The sequence below is a fragment of the Cyanistes caeruleus genome, chromosome 3, assembly GCF_971803275.1.
Source record: "Cyanistes caeruleus chromosome 3, bCyaCae1.hap1.1, whole genome shotgun sequence".
NCBI lineage: Eukaryota > Metazoa > Chordata > Aves > Passeriformes > Paridae > Cyanistes > Cyanistes caeruleus.
The window spans coordinates 80036934-80053738 of record NC_141703.1 but is presented as its reverse complement, the minus strand read 5'-3'; positions in this window follow the sequence as shown (position 1 = coordinate 80053738).

Sequence of the window (16805 nt, the reverse complement as noted above, 5' to 3'; positions counted from 1 at the left end):
AGCTGCAGATGATCACAGCAGAGGCTTTCTGCAAGGCCCAGATATCTGAGCACACCAGGATATTGATGACAGCTGTTCTGTTGGCAATCCCAGACAAAAGAAGGTGACTTATCCAGTCCAACATGTATCTAAGGGGTCCAGAGAGGCAAGAGACAAGCTGGAGGCAAGACCAGAGACAAGCCAATGAGATAAGAGACAAGACTAGAAAGGTATGCAGTATAGCTTAGGCAAGACATAAAATCAGCCCCAGCTTAAGCCGAGCTCCTGGAGTAAAGGACAGAGGACAGGGAGTGGAGGTTCCAGTGGGAGGTCAGTCAGGACATTAGGGCCTGCAGGTCACTACCCTACTTCAAATCACTGCATAGATTTGACAAAAAGCAGACCTAGAAAGGGAAAGGATGAACTATATAAACTTGAGAAAGAAGCTAATAATAGCATATTCAAATTAATAATTCCTTGATGCTCACCCCTTCATAGCCACCCACTTCTTCAGGCATCCAACAGACAATAGAACCCCTTCACTTTTTGTATTAATCTTACAGCATTTTAGGACTCGCACTATCAAAATATCATGACAATAATTTCTAAAATTATGGTGCCAAACCTACAGTCATGGACTAGAGTTTATTATTTTCATTAGGATATGGCTCACCTGTCTCCAAATAAAGAAAGCAGTGATTTGCCAAAGATTTTCTCCATCTTTGCACCATTTTGGCTTTCCATTATGCCTAGATACAACTGTAAAGAAGCCTATTTGTCTCACCATATTAATAGTGATCTCCTAGTAGAGACCTTCTGCATAACAATTTATCTAGATAAAATGCAAGTCTTAAACCATCAAAAAAAAGAACAATTTCTAACATTCACCTCAGTCTTCTGCCACTTTCTCTTTTTAAAATTGCAGGCACATTTGATGTCATTTCTAGATTCTCAGTAATTGTAGTGGCTGGATTTTTTTTTTACTGTTGAGAATCTCACCAAAGGTAGTACAAGGTGAAAATATTGCTACAATGTTGCAGAAGATAGACTGAGGCTGTAATAACCGGTAATGCATATTTGGATTTTGAAGGATTCTGGGATTTACAGGTGGAAGAGCATGGCCTGAAGCAGCAGGAAGGTGTTCAACCACTAGCCAGGGAACACCAATGACAACAGCTTCCACGTGTTTGAAAAAGAGTGGGGCAGAGCTATAGGAAATAAATAAACTTCTATCAGGTAATTTGTCATGGTTTAGGATTGATAGTCCCCAGTTTAGTGGTCCTGCTGAGACTCTCCAAACCTCACTGTCACTCTCTCCTCTGCGGTGGGCTGTAGCGGAGAATTGGAGGCACCAAAGGAAAGGGGTTGAGGTAAGAACAATTTACACAAAACAGCAATGAGATAAGAAAACAAACAGTAACAGTAATAATATTAATAAAGAAACTGTAGAATATAGACTTTGATTCTCATGCAAAAATGCTCACTGTGAAGCTTGACCCAATCCCTTCCACAGCCATACCACCCTGACTGGTCTCTCCATCTCAGAACTGATGATGCCCAGCCTCTCCCTCCAGCCCAGAAGCAGGGCCACACAACCACTCCCTCTGCCATGCTTACTGGACTGCAAGGAACCCCTCCTCCTTGGAAGGGACTCCTTCCCCCTGCCCTTCTCTCTGTCCTCAGCAATGACATGAGTTGGTATAGAACAATCTCCAGGTCCTGGACATGGCCACTGCAAAAATTAACACTGACCTGCCTGGAAGCAGGATATAATTACATAAAAAAAAAAAAAAAAAAAAAATCTCCCCATTATTTCCTTATACAGTAACATTGATGGATTGTGGATTGATGGGTGGACAGTTTTGGATGGAACCTCCAAATCTACGTGTTTGTATACAGGGCTTTTTCTGTTTCATAGTCTCTTTTCCACTTTCAGTTGACTGCATTGACACAAGTGTTGCTATTAACTTTCATCACTGAAGTGTTTTACATGAGGAAGTACAAAATCTGGTGACACAAACCTAAATCAGGACTGCAGTCATAGTGCTTTAAAATTAAGACAAGGTTGATTAGGGAGCAGTTTTCTTTCTCTCATCTTGCAGACAGCTCAGTCTACATTTTGTAGCTGGCTACAACTTCTGTCAAGAGAAAGCAGATGGGGACATCATGATATTTTCATAGTGAGGATCCTGAAGCACTGTAGGACTAATAAAAACAAAAAAAACCCTAATGATATACAAACTGCTAATACTTCCCTTGTTGTAAGAGGCAGCTTTAATTAAATATATTTACAGCTAACTAACTGCAGATTGGAAGGAGTACTGAGACTGAAAGGTTGCCAGTGAAAAATAAGCAGTGACAGCCAAGAGTCACATTGAAAAAATAAACCAAAACAACAACCCTTCTTTTTGGGCAGTGCCTGGGGAAAGAGACGATTTCTCACAGGTGATCTGCAAAGTTTTGCCCATTTGTGAAACTTAAAGCATAAAATATGGCTCAAAAATAAATAAATCCCAGTAGCAGAACCCAAGGATGCCAAATTCAGATGGTGGAGGCTTCAGCTGCAGGGTAGAAAAGGTTCCCAAGACAATCTTGCACTGCTTTGAAATGTCACCTCTCACTCACTCTGTCTTTATTTAGCTTTCTCTTGAGATCTGCCAAGGCCAGTAGCATTTCCTCCAGAAGAACTTTTTTATAAGCCAAGGAGTTATTCCCAAAGGGAATGAGCCTTTATTAGGGAACAAAAAGGGCATCTGGTTCAAATCAAATAGTAGATCAGAGAGCAGGAATATTTTGTCTTTACTGATACAAGGCTTCTGCAGTTTCCAGTGAACAGAATGGGGCACAGAATGCCAATTCAATTAAGCAGCACTGTTTCCTCTGACTCCAGCAGGGAAGTTTGCTGTTGCAAGGCAGAGACTCCTGGGAGCTGCTAGCTACTTCCTATGTGACGCTGGGCAAGATTCTTCATATTCTCATGCTACAGTTAGCTGGCAAGAGTGTTGAAGTCTTAATTAACATGGGAGAAACATGAAGGAGACTGTAGGAAAAGCACAATTTTGTCACCATAACATTCCCATTTGGACTGGTTGACACATCTTTTGCTCCTATTGATCAGATTCCAAAATTGCCTCAGTTTTAAAGAAAATAAAGTGGGCATTTTAATACGCTAATTTATAAAGTAACAATTATGCTACAGCTAGTCGAGTTGAGTCTAGGGGCTTCTTGAAAGAAGCAGTCAGGACTCTCTGAAAGAAATAATCAGGACTCCCACCTCCTCTCTGTCTCAGTCTTGCCTCATGTTCATGCTTTCCTGAGTGGTTCATGAGCTGGTAGTGCTCACTAAAGGCAGGAAAAAACTCATCTCCCCACAAGAAAACGTGGATTTATAGAGCTGACCTGTCTCAGTCAGGTCAGCTGAGATCTTGAGACAAGGTGCAGCAGGAGCACAGTTCCAAGGAGCTTGTGTGGAGTGGAAGGGGAATGGCAGCTCCATCCTGTGATGTGGCTGTGAGTTCCCCATGTCCATCTTAGGTCCAGGAAACCTCCCCTCTGTCCAACCAGACATCCCCACAAATTATTCATTTTTTGAATAAGAATCTCAAGACCAGATCTTTTTAAGATGCAAGGGAGAACCATCAGATGGCAAGAGGCCTCAGAAATCCAAAACAATTTTAAAAACAAGCTCACCAATGCCTGTTTGGCACTCCATGGTCCTGGAAGCTGATTCTGCTGCTTTCTTTTGTTTACTTCTTTCAGAGCTCTTTCCAGGGAGATAGACAGCTGATAAGTGAGCCTGGAGTTTTTGCACAGGAAAGTATAAGACTAAATTTAAAGTGTCCAATAAATATTTAGACCATTTCATCATAATCATGCTACAGCATCAAGAAAGCTTGCACAATTACTACAGGAGATGAAGGGCAAAAGAGAAGGGAGGAATGCAGTGACATTTCAGAGGGAAAAATGTTCACATTTTCAACTCTCTGTGTTTCTTCCCAGTGACGACTGTTAAGGAAAACATAAAGTGGAGAAAAAAATTGCTTTCAAGATAGAATTTCATCTGGCTAGTGTACATCATTGATTGTTCTCTCATTTTTTCAATACTGTTCAATCCTTTTGCAACAAGCAAGAGGGGACAAAATAAAGGGAAAAAAAAATTCCAGTTCACTGGAAAAAAAAATCATCCATCTTCTGGTCATTAAGCCTTTGCTTGGCCTAGTGGAAGAACATGACTTCAAAAGCTGGATTTATATTTTTATTTAATTAAAGTTATTTAAGTGAAAGCTGAATGTTGACATTGCAAAATCAGTAGTATTGCCTCTAGTAGAAGGGCCTAGAATGAAAAATTGCATCAGTAGTTGTTTTGGTCCAAGGCATATTCATACTCTGTTTTAATGTTTTTAAAGTAAAAATCTACCAGTAAAGGAGAAAAAAATCTTCCTCATGCTTAGTTGTTCCATGAAATTAAAACTAGCTCCTGCAACTACTGATGAATCAGACTGATATACCTACAGTGCACAGGCATAATAACACGATTCCCTTTGTTTGGCTTTAAATTAAGAGTTATGATTAGTTATCCTGTGGTAGTTAAAAGTCAGAAATTGTTCTTATGATCTTCCTTGCTTTTAGAGGAAGACTGGTGAGAACCAAACTATATTTCATTGTAATTTTTTATTTTTGTTCTGCTTGTTCCCACCCTCTTTTGAAGTCCTCTGAAGTTGGAACTTGTCATATTTGTTATATAATAATATTTGTTACATAATGATTGCGTAATCTTCCATTTTTACCACCCTTAGTCCTTATTTTTAAGGTTCAGCCACTAAGGGCCATAAAATAAAATAAAAAAAACCCAAAGCTTTCACTCCAGAATAGACACATTGAGTTGATCAGCTGAAAGGACCTGTCAGGCAACATTGCAAAGATAATTCTGTTTCACCTTAAAACAGGAGAACTAGGAGGTACTACCAAAACATTGAATAGCATGCATTCACATTGATTAGCATAAGAGAAGGCATTTGTCCTTCAGAGATCTGACCTGTTATCTTCAAACATATGTTTGAAATAAACTAGTTAACCCCAGAGGATAAATCGAAACATTTAACATACCACTAAATCCATCATGAACCTCTTACAGATGAGAAGCTAACAAACATATCCCAGACTATGTACTTTGGAATTTTAGCAGAGAGAGACAAGGCAGATGCTTTCTGACCCATATTAATACTGATGTTGGTTCAGAACCAAATGCAGTGTGTTATCTATGCTATTATGTGTGCAGTGGCTCGGGTCCATTGGAAGCTGACCACTTGCTCTCCAGTGAGCATAAGGATATGGTTCTGGTGCAGCAGGTGTGTTTTCTCTCCATGCTGTGCATCCATCCCAACCAAGATGGCTCTCTAGCACTTTTCAGCTGCTGTAAAGTCTTCGCTCTGAACTGAGGAAAACCAGAAGAAAAGCTAAGCAGTGTAGTCCTTACCCAGGAAAAGTACTGTAAAACTATTGTTCACATAGGAGTTAGCAGAGGCCTTTCTCCTAGGAAAAGGGAGTAGGCTGTTGGTCTTTTTCTGCAGCAGGTTCTCAGCAGAAATAAATAGACTAATCAATTGCCCTCATTCTTTTCCCTACTCTTGTCATGGTCTTTTCTGCTAATTGCACATGTTTCTGGAATTCAAAAATCTGGAGATTTTTTTGAGATCTAATTCATTCAGGACACAATGGAAGAGGAGGCTGTTACCTTTAATGAAGAAACAGTAGTAATGGCTGTGATCTTGAACTCCAGTTCCTTTCTCTGTAAACTACAGAATTTTTAGGAATATGTGTATTTTTTTTCTTCCCCCTTCCCATGCCTACACCCCCTCCCCCCTTCCTCTTTTTTTCCTTGTAGAATGTCTAAACCTACAGTGGTAAAACAAAGTTAAAAAAAAAAAACAAACAAACCTGAAATCAACATTGAGCCTATTAGGATGTAATTTGCAATGCAGGATGAGTAGATTTTGTAAAAGATATGGGAATTGTCTGAAATTTTAATCCCTCAAGTTATCAGACTCACCAGGCTACAGTGATTGTGAGATTAGCAAGGTTAGACTCTCAAGGATCAAACAAAACAAAGACTGTGTGCTTGTACAATGATAAACTCCATGCTACCCTGGTAAATGACTCTTTGCATTCCAGCTTAATAAGTGAAAGCAGGAACAATGAGACTTCACTGACAACATCAGTTCTTCCAGCTTCATTGTCCCTTCCATCAGTAAGGTGGCCCATTCACTCATTAGCCTCATGCATTAAGAAGTAGATTTACCTCTAATGTACTTAGCGTCAAATAATTTATGAACAGCTCCATCCTCAGAGCAGAAGGGACAGGAAAACTTGAGACAGTAAGTTATTTAGCTGTCCTAAGCTTTCCTATATTGCATGTGGCTCCAGGGTCCCCATCATAAAAAGGACATGGACCTGTTTGAGCCAGTCCAAAGATGCTCAGAGGTCTGGAGTTTCTGTCCGGTGAAGACAGGCTGAGAAAGCTGAGGTTGCTCAGCCTGAAAAAGAGAAAGTTCCAGTGAGACATTCTAGGATCCTCCAGTACATTAAGGGTCCTACAAGAAAGCTGGAGAGGGACATTTTACAAGGGTGTGTAGTAACAGGACAAATGGGAATGGCTTTCATCTCAAAGAGGGTAGGTTTATATTTGATATTAGGAAGAAACTCTTTGCTGTGAGGGTGGTGAGGCACTGGCACATGTTGGCCCATCCCTGGAAGTGTTCAAGGCCAGGTTGGATGGGGCTCACATCAAGCTGGTGTAGTGGAAGGTGTCCCTGCCCTTGGCAGAGGGTTGGAACAAGATGATCTTCACAGTCCCTTCCAGCCCAAACTATTTTATTATACTTACTCACTCATTCCCTTTAGGTTCCATATGATTTTCAGTAGGTCCATGGACAGCCAAGAGAACACACAAAGAGAAATAGTTTAGACACCTGAATCCCATGAATACATTTGCTGTAAATAAAACAATTCTTGGGGTTGCAGAACCAAATGCATTTAGCTCACACATGACTTTATATAAAATGTGGGAGGCTTTATATAAAATGTACAGCCTTATAGACTGTGATTTTGTTTATAAGACGAAAGGGATGTTGTGTCCATCAGAAGGGCTTCTTCCTTTTTAAACAGTCATACTTTGGTAAAAAAAAACCTTTTACCATTAATTTTTAACAGGTTTAGTTACCATGACCCAGAGGAGTACAAGTAGTTGTGTGAATCTCCAGAGCACTGATTAATTTTTATGCAGCTGTGAGAACTGTTATAATTCGCAAATTTTACACCAATATAAAATAAAGTGACCAAACCACTAACTCTGAGTTAACGCCATTAGACTTACAATAATACTTTCTTGGATACACAGCTTACAGCTGTGAGATTTACAGCCTTTGCCCACCCAGGACAGGCCAAATTTTCCTTTTTATTTTTAAAAAACTATTAATAATTCATATTCATGGACTGAGCATTAATTTGTTGTATCAAAATTCAAAAACAGGGTAAATTTAGCAGATGCTCTGATAAACATCTGTAGCTCCTGGTAAAATAATAAAAACAAAATTTGTTTTCTTGGAAGGTCAGCCTAAATGTCGCCTTCTGTTTGCCTTATCCATAAAGATAGGATTTATTTAGAGAAGCAAATCATATAACACTTAGTGTTCTAAATTCCTAGTCCCAAAGCTACCAAGAGTGTCTCCTGGCTTTCTTACAGCTTTTGTGGCTCATCTTTGCAATTGTTGCCTTTAATATTTAAAAATAAATGCATCAATACTCCTTTAAAAAAACTGAGAAGGACATTCTGCTTTTAAAAAGAAGCAGTTATACTGTGTTCTGCTTAAACATATTGCTTCTAATGAAAAAAATGCAATGTGCAAAAAGAAGAGCTTGGGTAAGGCTATGTGTACAAAAGTGATTTTTTATCAAGCAATAAATGGCATAACGGTTTATTGCTTGATAGTCATAAACCTGAGGCAATTTACTTCTCAGCTGAAGGTGTCTAAAACTGGCTATCACCACCCTTCAACAGGCAGGTAGGAATAACAACAGAACCAATCATTTTTAATCATACAACCAGACTTTCAAGAATCTTGGCACAAATTTAGAGGCAAGGATTCCTGTGGTCTCAGAATCACCTACACTGCACTCCTCCACTGGTTGTATGGAAAACAACTCAGCTTGCCTGCAAGAAGCAGCCTAGTCACAGTAATTCAGAGCTTGAAACGGTGATTTCTCAATGGGGAATCAGAATACAGCCTTAGAAACAAAAGAAGCAGTGTTACTTCAGATCTCTTATCTAAATAACATTAGATGTTTTGAGAATTCAGACGTGTACACAGAATAGGTCTAGAAGAGTTAATCTTTACATTGGATAGTCACAACCCCCTGAATGTCAAAAAGTCTTTTTTTTTTTTTTTGCTTTCATTATTTCATTGTTTTAATTCTCCCAGCCATACTATGATGTTAGTGCCTACTTGATGTATAGGGTTTTAAAAATGTCTTTGCATATAAAGTATTTTAAAATATTTTCAATTATGCCAATGGGACAGTATAAAAGGGAGAAAAAAAAATCTATATTTATGCTTACTTAAATTGTCAGCTTAACAGGGAAGAAGACTATAGGGAACCTGAGCTAATCAGTGTTTTGTAAGGATTATTGCTGTATAAATAATCTCTGAAACTCTTTGAAATTCTGGAATTGCTGACTATTAGTTATTTTGTATAGTAAAAGCCTTAGAAGGCCAAACTAAACAAACTCATTTATTTTAGTGCCATTATTAAATAGAAGAACACAACCATGGATCCATTACCAACCCTGACATAGTTCAGTGCCTCAGCTTTCCTACTGCAGGTCACAACTGTTCAAAGACCTCTCATTTCTGTCACATTACATAAATAAAAATATTTCTAGCAGTTTCACATTTCCTGTTGAAGAGAGCTTGTAAAAAGGAAATGCAGTTCCAAAGCCATATTCTACCCTCAGTACAGAACACAAGCTTGGGAAACACCTTCAGAATTCATTTTGAGCAGTCTTTTTAAATGCATGCTGCCAGCAAAAGCTAATACCATGATGGAAGCAAAATTGTCGGTGTGAAGCATTCTGAGATAACGACTTAATTAAATACTTCAGTTTCAACACAGAAATGAACTTTAATAACTATTCATATTAAATAGTGATGCATAAATCAGGACATATAGTCTCTAGAAATACAACTTAAAATACCATATCTCTGTTTCTCAGCTGGGATAATAAAATAACCAAAGAAAACAGAACTAGGGGTATTTACTAATATAAAGTAAATGAGCCGAAGAACAGTTCTTACTCAACTTAATTACTTATTTGATTGCAACCTGCATTGCAAACCTTCTCAAGTGCTATATATTGAGTGCACAGGTTGAAGTCCAGAGTTGGAGTAAGAATTAGAACTGTATTTTAAGGCTTGATAGTGTTATGCTCCCCCATATTTCTCCATCTGTGTTTAAGAGGCAGTATTTTCTTTGGCTGTAAAATCAAATAACATAAAATTATCCCCCTGGCTTAGAATGCAAGCATCAGCATCAATGCTAGCATTTACTTTACAGAACAAGAAATAGAGATAAAAGTGAAAAGTGATAAACTTTAGGGTGATGTAGCACACTTACTGCATGTTCTTCACAAGTGCATGCCTCTTCTCACTATTGAAAAGAGCCAACACAAAACATCCTCAGAGTATATTTCAGCATTTATATGGGGCTTTTATGCAGCTGCCCACTTCTGGCATGGTAGGCTGGGTAACCTGTCCAGCTGCAGCTCAGTTCTGTGGGTTTTAGGTGATAAATTACCATCCACAGATACTATTTCAACTCAGTGTGAACAACTTTGGCCAGAATGTCTTCTCCTGTCTGCCAATAAATGCATCCTAAATCATTATCAGATTGTCTATCCTTAATGTGCAATCTGGTGCTTGACCTAAGCAGACAGCATGTAATTTATCTGCATAATATTCTTAGCCCATCTGTGTGACCAATAACATGAGCTCTTCACATTTGTCCAGTCTTTTCCAGGCTGTTTCATTAAAAAGATATAAAGATTACAGAGAAGTAGAGTTTTAGACACAGAAACTACCTTGCTACCTTTGTTAGGGTATCAAATTTATATATTTGTATATATAAGTTTAAAAATGTTTTTAGATGGACTAAAAATATTTATAAGTATAATAACAGGGTGTGATCATATCCAGTGGCCAGGCAGTCACTCATCCTTTTAAACTTTTTATTCTGAATATGTCTTTTAATGGATAGCTTCCTAAGCATATCAGAAAGAATAAATCCAACATATAATCACATGACTAATTTTGGCTTCCTTGGAGACATGGTATTGGTACTGAACCTTGAACTAATGAAAAAGATAATGTACAAAAATAATGATTAATTATATATTTGTCATTTTTTGTTGTTGTTTATCAAAATCATTCTTTGTTTCATCATGGATTTTGACAGATTCACAACAAAAGTTTAGATTAATGAAGTTTTCATAAACTCTGCTGGACATAACCTAATGAAACAATGTTTTTTAACTACTCAAACATGCAAATAAAAGGATAGTTGTTGATACAGTTCCAGTTTAAATAAGATGGATCCAAACCAAATATCTGAGATCTAAAACAGAATAGGAACTAAGTTGTACACCTTGATTCATGGAAGTATTTAGCCTGCAAAGATCCAAGCTCTCCCTCAAATCTGTAGAGAATTCTAATTTCGCCTCTTGAGCATACTGCAGATCACTCACTATGGGACCAGAGTCACCAATCACAGACATTATTTCTAGCAGAGACTTGGAAACAGTGGTTCCTTAGTTCAAGCTGTGATTAAATGTTTTTGCATAGAAAATTCTTGGTTATGTCTCTGGGATGTCAGTGCAATCATGGCAATCTGTGTCATGGAAAATGAAGGTAGGGCCAAAGAGAATAGTCCTGTAGTAGCTGTTTCATTAACTCAGAGATGACAAGTTTAAGAAGGGCCCAGGTGTTAAGCAGCTGACCTCCCAAAGAGCATCTGCTTATCCATTTTTGTTTTGATGGTGATTTATGGCTGTGATTCTTGCATAGCAAGTAACAGCAATACTGCCTCAGGCCACATGTCATAAGACATAAAGAAAACAAGCCTGTCCAGGAATTGTATTCCACCATTTTCCATCACAGATGTGCATTCTATAACAAAATAAAATACAGATTAAGAGACACATGCCTAGCTACATCACCTCCTCACCTCCCTTCATCCTTGAATTCCTCACACACTGGCAAGTGAGCAAGTCACTCTCCATGCCATGGGGAAAAGGCTGATGCCCAGCTTGCGTCAGAGGGGGCCAGCCCCTTAGTCTAGAAGGTTCTGGAGGGGACTTGAGAATTTAGGTGAATTGTGAAGGTGCTGAGAGCCCCCAAACAGAGCAGGTTTCCCATTGTGGTATGTGCCATTCTCATGGCAAACATCCCTCTGCTGGAAAGAACCAACAGTGTTAAAGCAATCTGTGGCAAAAAAACTGCTCACATCTGCCTTTCCTCCTCTGTAACCCCAAGAGGGTAGAGTGGAGAAAGAGCAGGAATGTTCAAGGCAACTCTAAGCATTTTAGCTAGTAGTAGTGAGATTTTTTTTATTTATTATGAGTTTTAAACAGATAGAATTTATGTTGAGTGCTGTGTGGGATGTGCAGAGCTCAGCCCTCTTCACAGTGTACAAATAGAGATTCCAAACAAACATACTTTAAGGTTTTGCATTTAAAAATAAGTAGGAGTGTGTTTGACTGATCTCATACAGTTTCTGATATGGGACACAGGGCCTTATTTAAGCAATTACAGGGTAGAGGCACAAGTGATACTGGAAAGAGTTATAAGGTTTGTGTTATTGTAAACACAATTGTAAATTGTTATATGTAAAAATTATTTACTTTTGTTCCATCTCTACTGTGGAGGAGCTTTCAATTAACTTTATTTGGTTTTCTCAGTTAGTTAAGTGGAAAAAAAAAAATCAGTGACATCAAAGCTCTTCAGCACCTTGTTTAAATGTGACTTAACGATTGAGGAATGATACCAGACAGTTCAGCCTACTGGCAACAGAGGGTACATTCTTATTTAAATTGAATTACCTTATCTTAGTTTTATCTTACCTTATCTATTTTTTCTCTAGAGCCTTAATCTGTTCTCCCTATATACAAATACATTTATACTTATCCACACACAGGCCCATTAGAAATCACTAGAATTACTGGGAAGCTTGCTTGCTTGCTTTATACACGTGGTGCAAAAATTAATATCACACATTGGATGTGTTAGGCACTTTCAAAGCACTCCATAAGATCTCTTCATGAAAACATTGACATTCTGTCAAAAAATTATAAAAATAATAAAACTGTCACTGCTCCCTATGGATCAAGAACTCACCTGAGGACATGACCTGAAAAGATACCATCAGTGTGTACTACTTGGGCTGAATGTGCAAGAACTCTATATATTTATCCATTAATATTATGTGGTCCTGATATGAAATATAATAATGACTGGACTATTATACACTGCCCTGCCCTTTGCAGAAGGATCACTGTGTTACACTACCATAAATCAAGGGCACAGTTTAAGGGGTAAGTCAAAGGAGAACACAGCAGGTGCAGAAGACAGCAAAACAAGTGGTCTAAGTCTAAAGAAAGCTGTCCTTGTCCAGAGAAAGGAAGCAATTCTCTTCAGCACTCAGCAGACAGACAAAGCACTGTCACAGTGTTGGTAAAGCTCCTTTCCAGTTCCCTGGAGATCAAAACTCATTGCTCAGTAGAGACATGCCTATTGAAACTGGTTTGTTTGTAAAAGTAACACTTTTACCACTGGAAACAGCAGAAAGAGTTAGGTAGCTAAAATACACTCAACATAATAGAAAACATATGTCTTCTATTACAAGACCCAGCTGTAAGATCAGGGGACATCACCTACAGTCAGCATTGCCAAGTTCATGTAGTTTCATCTATTGTCTTTAAATAGTCATCCAGTTATCCCTATTGTGCTTAGTTTTCTTAAAATAACAGTTTGGTAAATATTACTTCTTTTTAATAATACTTCACCTTGGAACTGTTTGAGTGTCCATAACATGGAGATGAAATAACAATGAAGGCAGATACCAAGAGATGCTGTTCTGTGTTTTACTCTTATTGCTGGACTCCCTTAATGCAAGGGAGAGAGATTCAGTGAATGCTTTCCAGGTGTCCAAGCTCCATAATCTCAGCCACTTTCAAGTACACAGTTGTTAGTTAATTTTCCTCTAGTCCATTGCCCCCACATTCCAACATTTTATGAGAAGATTAATCCATAGGTATCTTCATAAACAAGAAAGTTGGAAGGAATGGCTCCATTTCTTTTAATGAGCATTCATTGCAAACCAATAATCCCTCAGAGTCTCCAGTTTAGCTCTCTTAGAGGGAAAAGAAAGTTCACCCTTCCCTTTAGCTCCTCTTTAACTTCACTTCCACTGAGGCTCTGCCCTAAGCACAGTCAACCCTGGCAGCTGTTACTCTCTGAAGAGGTGACAAGAGAGGGTGAGGAGGCACTTCATACAAAACCTCAACCATCAGAAGCACATCTAGCAATGGAAGTGTGGCTGCTAGTGGAGGAACCAGGGAACTTTGCCATGTCTTGTCCTTCGCCACAGACAGATAGTTTCTTGTCTCATTTTTCCAAAAATATCACCCAACCAAGGAGAATAAGATTCTACATATCTACATATCCCCAGTATTCCAAAAGAGGAACTCCGACCTTCAGGAGGATATGTTGTAACCTGAACTTCAGAGCTAAATCTAACATCCATAAATTCAGTAGCTCTCCAGTTTTTCTTGTTAATTCAAGCTTTCTAATAAGTAAATATTTAAATCTAAGAGCTGTCCTTGGAATGCTTTTCAGACTGGGGAACTGACGGGACAAATGAGGTAAATAAAACTAATTGTCTCTCTTTTGTTACATATTGGAATAGTCTAGCATTGCACCAGGGGCTAATTCCACAGTAGTTAACATACAACCATGCCAAAAGTGTTTTCAAACTCTGCCAAGAAATTTCAGAAATTACTGACATTCAATCTTTATATCTTATTTAGCAAGAGATCAGTTTTAACCTTGCTTTGTTGTATAAGATGTTCTTTTCCTGGTTTAAGGGTTATAAAAATATTTTGATTTTACCTTTGGATGACAACTTAGCTACCAGAAGATTGCCAAAATCAAGCAGTAAAATATATCTATGAGTTAGCTCCAAAGAATGCAGTAGGGGGGAAAAGTAATTAAAAAGGCATATTTTAGCATTTAAACATCTAAGCTACTTTGAACATGTTTTTGAGGTTTAATCTATAAACATGAGGTACAGTTACTTTCTTGATTTTTTTTAGGGAAAGATACAGTGTAATTGGGACTTTTACCCTGAGCCAAACGATATTTGTTTAATCGAATTCAGCAGCTGACAAAAAGGTTAGTATCAAATTCCATGTAGACTTTCCATGGCCAACCATTTCTACCACCACAGACCATTTAAGTCTTAATATATTTATCCTCACATAGTTATCCCTTTGAGGCAGGGCAGTGACTACATCTGAGTTTCCCAATCTCTCACAACAAGTCTAGGAACAGAACTCTGGCATTGTTTGCTCTGTCATAGTAGTTTTTTTTTTGAGAACAGTTTTTCACATTAGACAGCTATTTTGTTTTTGGCCCCACAGCACTGACTGAGCCAGACCTTGTTTACAGTTTATTCATCAGAATTCTTGAAACCAAGACACCGAGGTTCACACAAAACTGAAGAAGTACAACAGTCAGAACTACATTCCAGGAATCTTGCCTTTCATACTTTTTATCTTCGAATCAAGCATCCTGCTTGCTATAAGAGGTAATAGAAATCATCCAAAGTAAGATATGCCCTACTAACATGCCTGTTCATGAATAATACCACTGAATACATGAGTTGATTTTCAGCTGAAGAACTTGTTACTATGTATAGAAAGAATGGAGAGAATTGAGGATATTTAGGGAAATGAGTGGATATCTAAGAGATATTGGCTTCAGTCCTATGTCCTGTACTAGTACAGCAAGGCATGCTGTCTGATTGCTATGTCAATTGTCTCTCCCAAAACAACAGGAATTGTGAAACTTGTCTGGGATTGTGAAGTTTTTTGGAAGCTGAAATTAAAAAAATGTCATACAAAGAAGACCAATATTTTCAGCTAGGAAGCATTTCCAAGAAATAAATGCACATACTTTGTAGAGAGGAAATACATATTTTAAATCATACAATGCATTTATACAGTCCTGGATTTCCTCACAACTTAGATAACTTGTCTAATCTTCAGATGAACAACTTTATCTATAGTATTATTATTTAAATTAAATTCTAGAAATTGGAAAAGAGAGTTTCATTGAAACTATTATTTCAGGAAAAATACTGGTGTCAGAGAATAAGTATTTTTGGCTCCCTGCCTTTTTACTCTTTCATTACCTTTACACTCAGAATGAACAAAGAAATCCCAACAAGCTTTACCCCATTCCGTAGCAAAAGCAAGAGAGTAACTTCTAATGATGACAGGGGAAAATGGTTATTCTGGGAAGGGCTACTCAGGAAGATACCAAAGTTTAAGTAAAACAATACTAACAATTACACTAAAATCAGTCAAAGACAACTGGAAGGGTTTGATTCCATCCTGATGCAGTTTCTAAGCATCCATTTTTTTGAGAATATTTTAGAAGAGTATTTAGAGCTGCACATCAAAAGCAAAAGCCAAAAAAAGAAAAGTTTCAGTGAAAGCAGCTGCTTTTGAAGAGCAAGCTATCAAATTTATCAGTAAAACTTCCAAATCACGCATACACACCTTGAAATCCTTTCAAGTTCACTTCAATAACTCAAACACACACACAACAACCAGAGCAGAGATAGCCCCAAACTGCTGCCCAAATTTCAAAGCATACATGTGTTCAGTAGAGATGTGCAGGATATGTGTCCCCAGCTTCTGCTGAGCCAGAACATTCCATGGTTGTCTGTGTGCTATTGAACTATTTGCCATTTAGTTCATGTCTGCACTATTTATATGTGTCTTCTTCAGCTCAGAGAGACTGTAGCATCTCAAATCAGATGTTTTGCCCTCTGAAGAAAAGAGTTAAGACTGAAGAAACAATGTGCTTGCATAAAAACTTTCAGGTTTTGTTTTCAAACTTGAGCTTTCAAACTTTGTTTTCAAACTTACTCTAAATCACCAAGCACATCATCAAATCAAGAAGAAAAGCAGAACAGCAAAGTGAAAATGAATTAATGAGCACAGCAATGCTTTATGGAAAAGAACCCCGAATCTCAGCAGAGGATTGGAGAACGCTGAAGTATTGTTTTCTGTTCTGCAACCTTCCTTGGCACTGAAATAACAAACCTACATAGGAAAGAGTATTTCAGGACAGTAGAGGAGGTAGTGATTTGGTTGTCCCAAAGAAATACAAAGAAATTATGAATAACCACTTAGGAACATGGAGTAATTAAAATAAAACACTTGCTTTTCAAAACAGATAGGCCAGTAATGAGTAAATATCTAGATTATTCTTAACTGAGGAGCCACTTAAAGAAGAACATAACAGCAGAGTTTTTAATGAGAAAGGAATATAGCCAGAAGAGCTAGTGAAAAAGAATGAGTTCCTAGAATTATTAAATCCTCAGGAAAACAAAGAAGAAAAGTCAATGATAGTAATATATTCCAATGAACCATAAAGTCTAATATTAGACAAAAAGTAGGGCAATGTTAAAGGAAAACTGAAAAAAAAAAA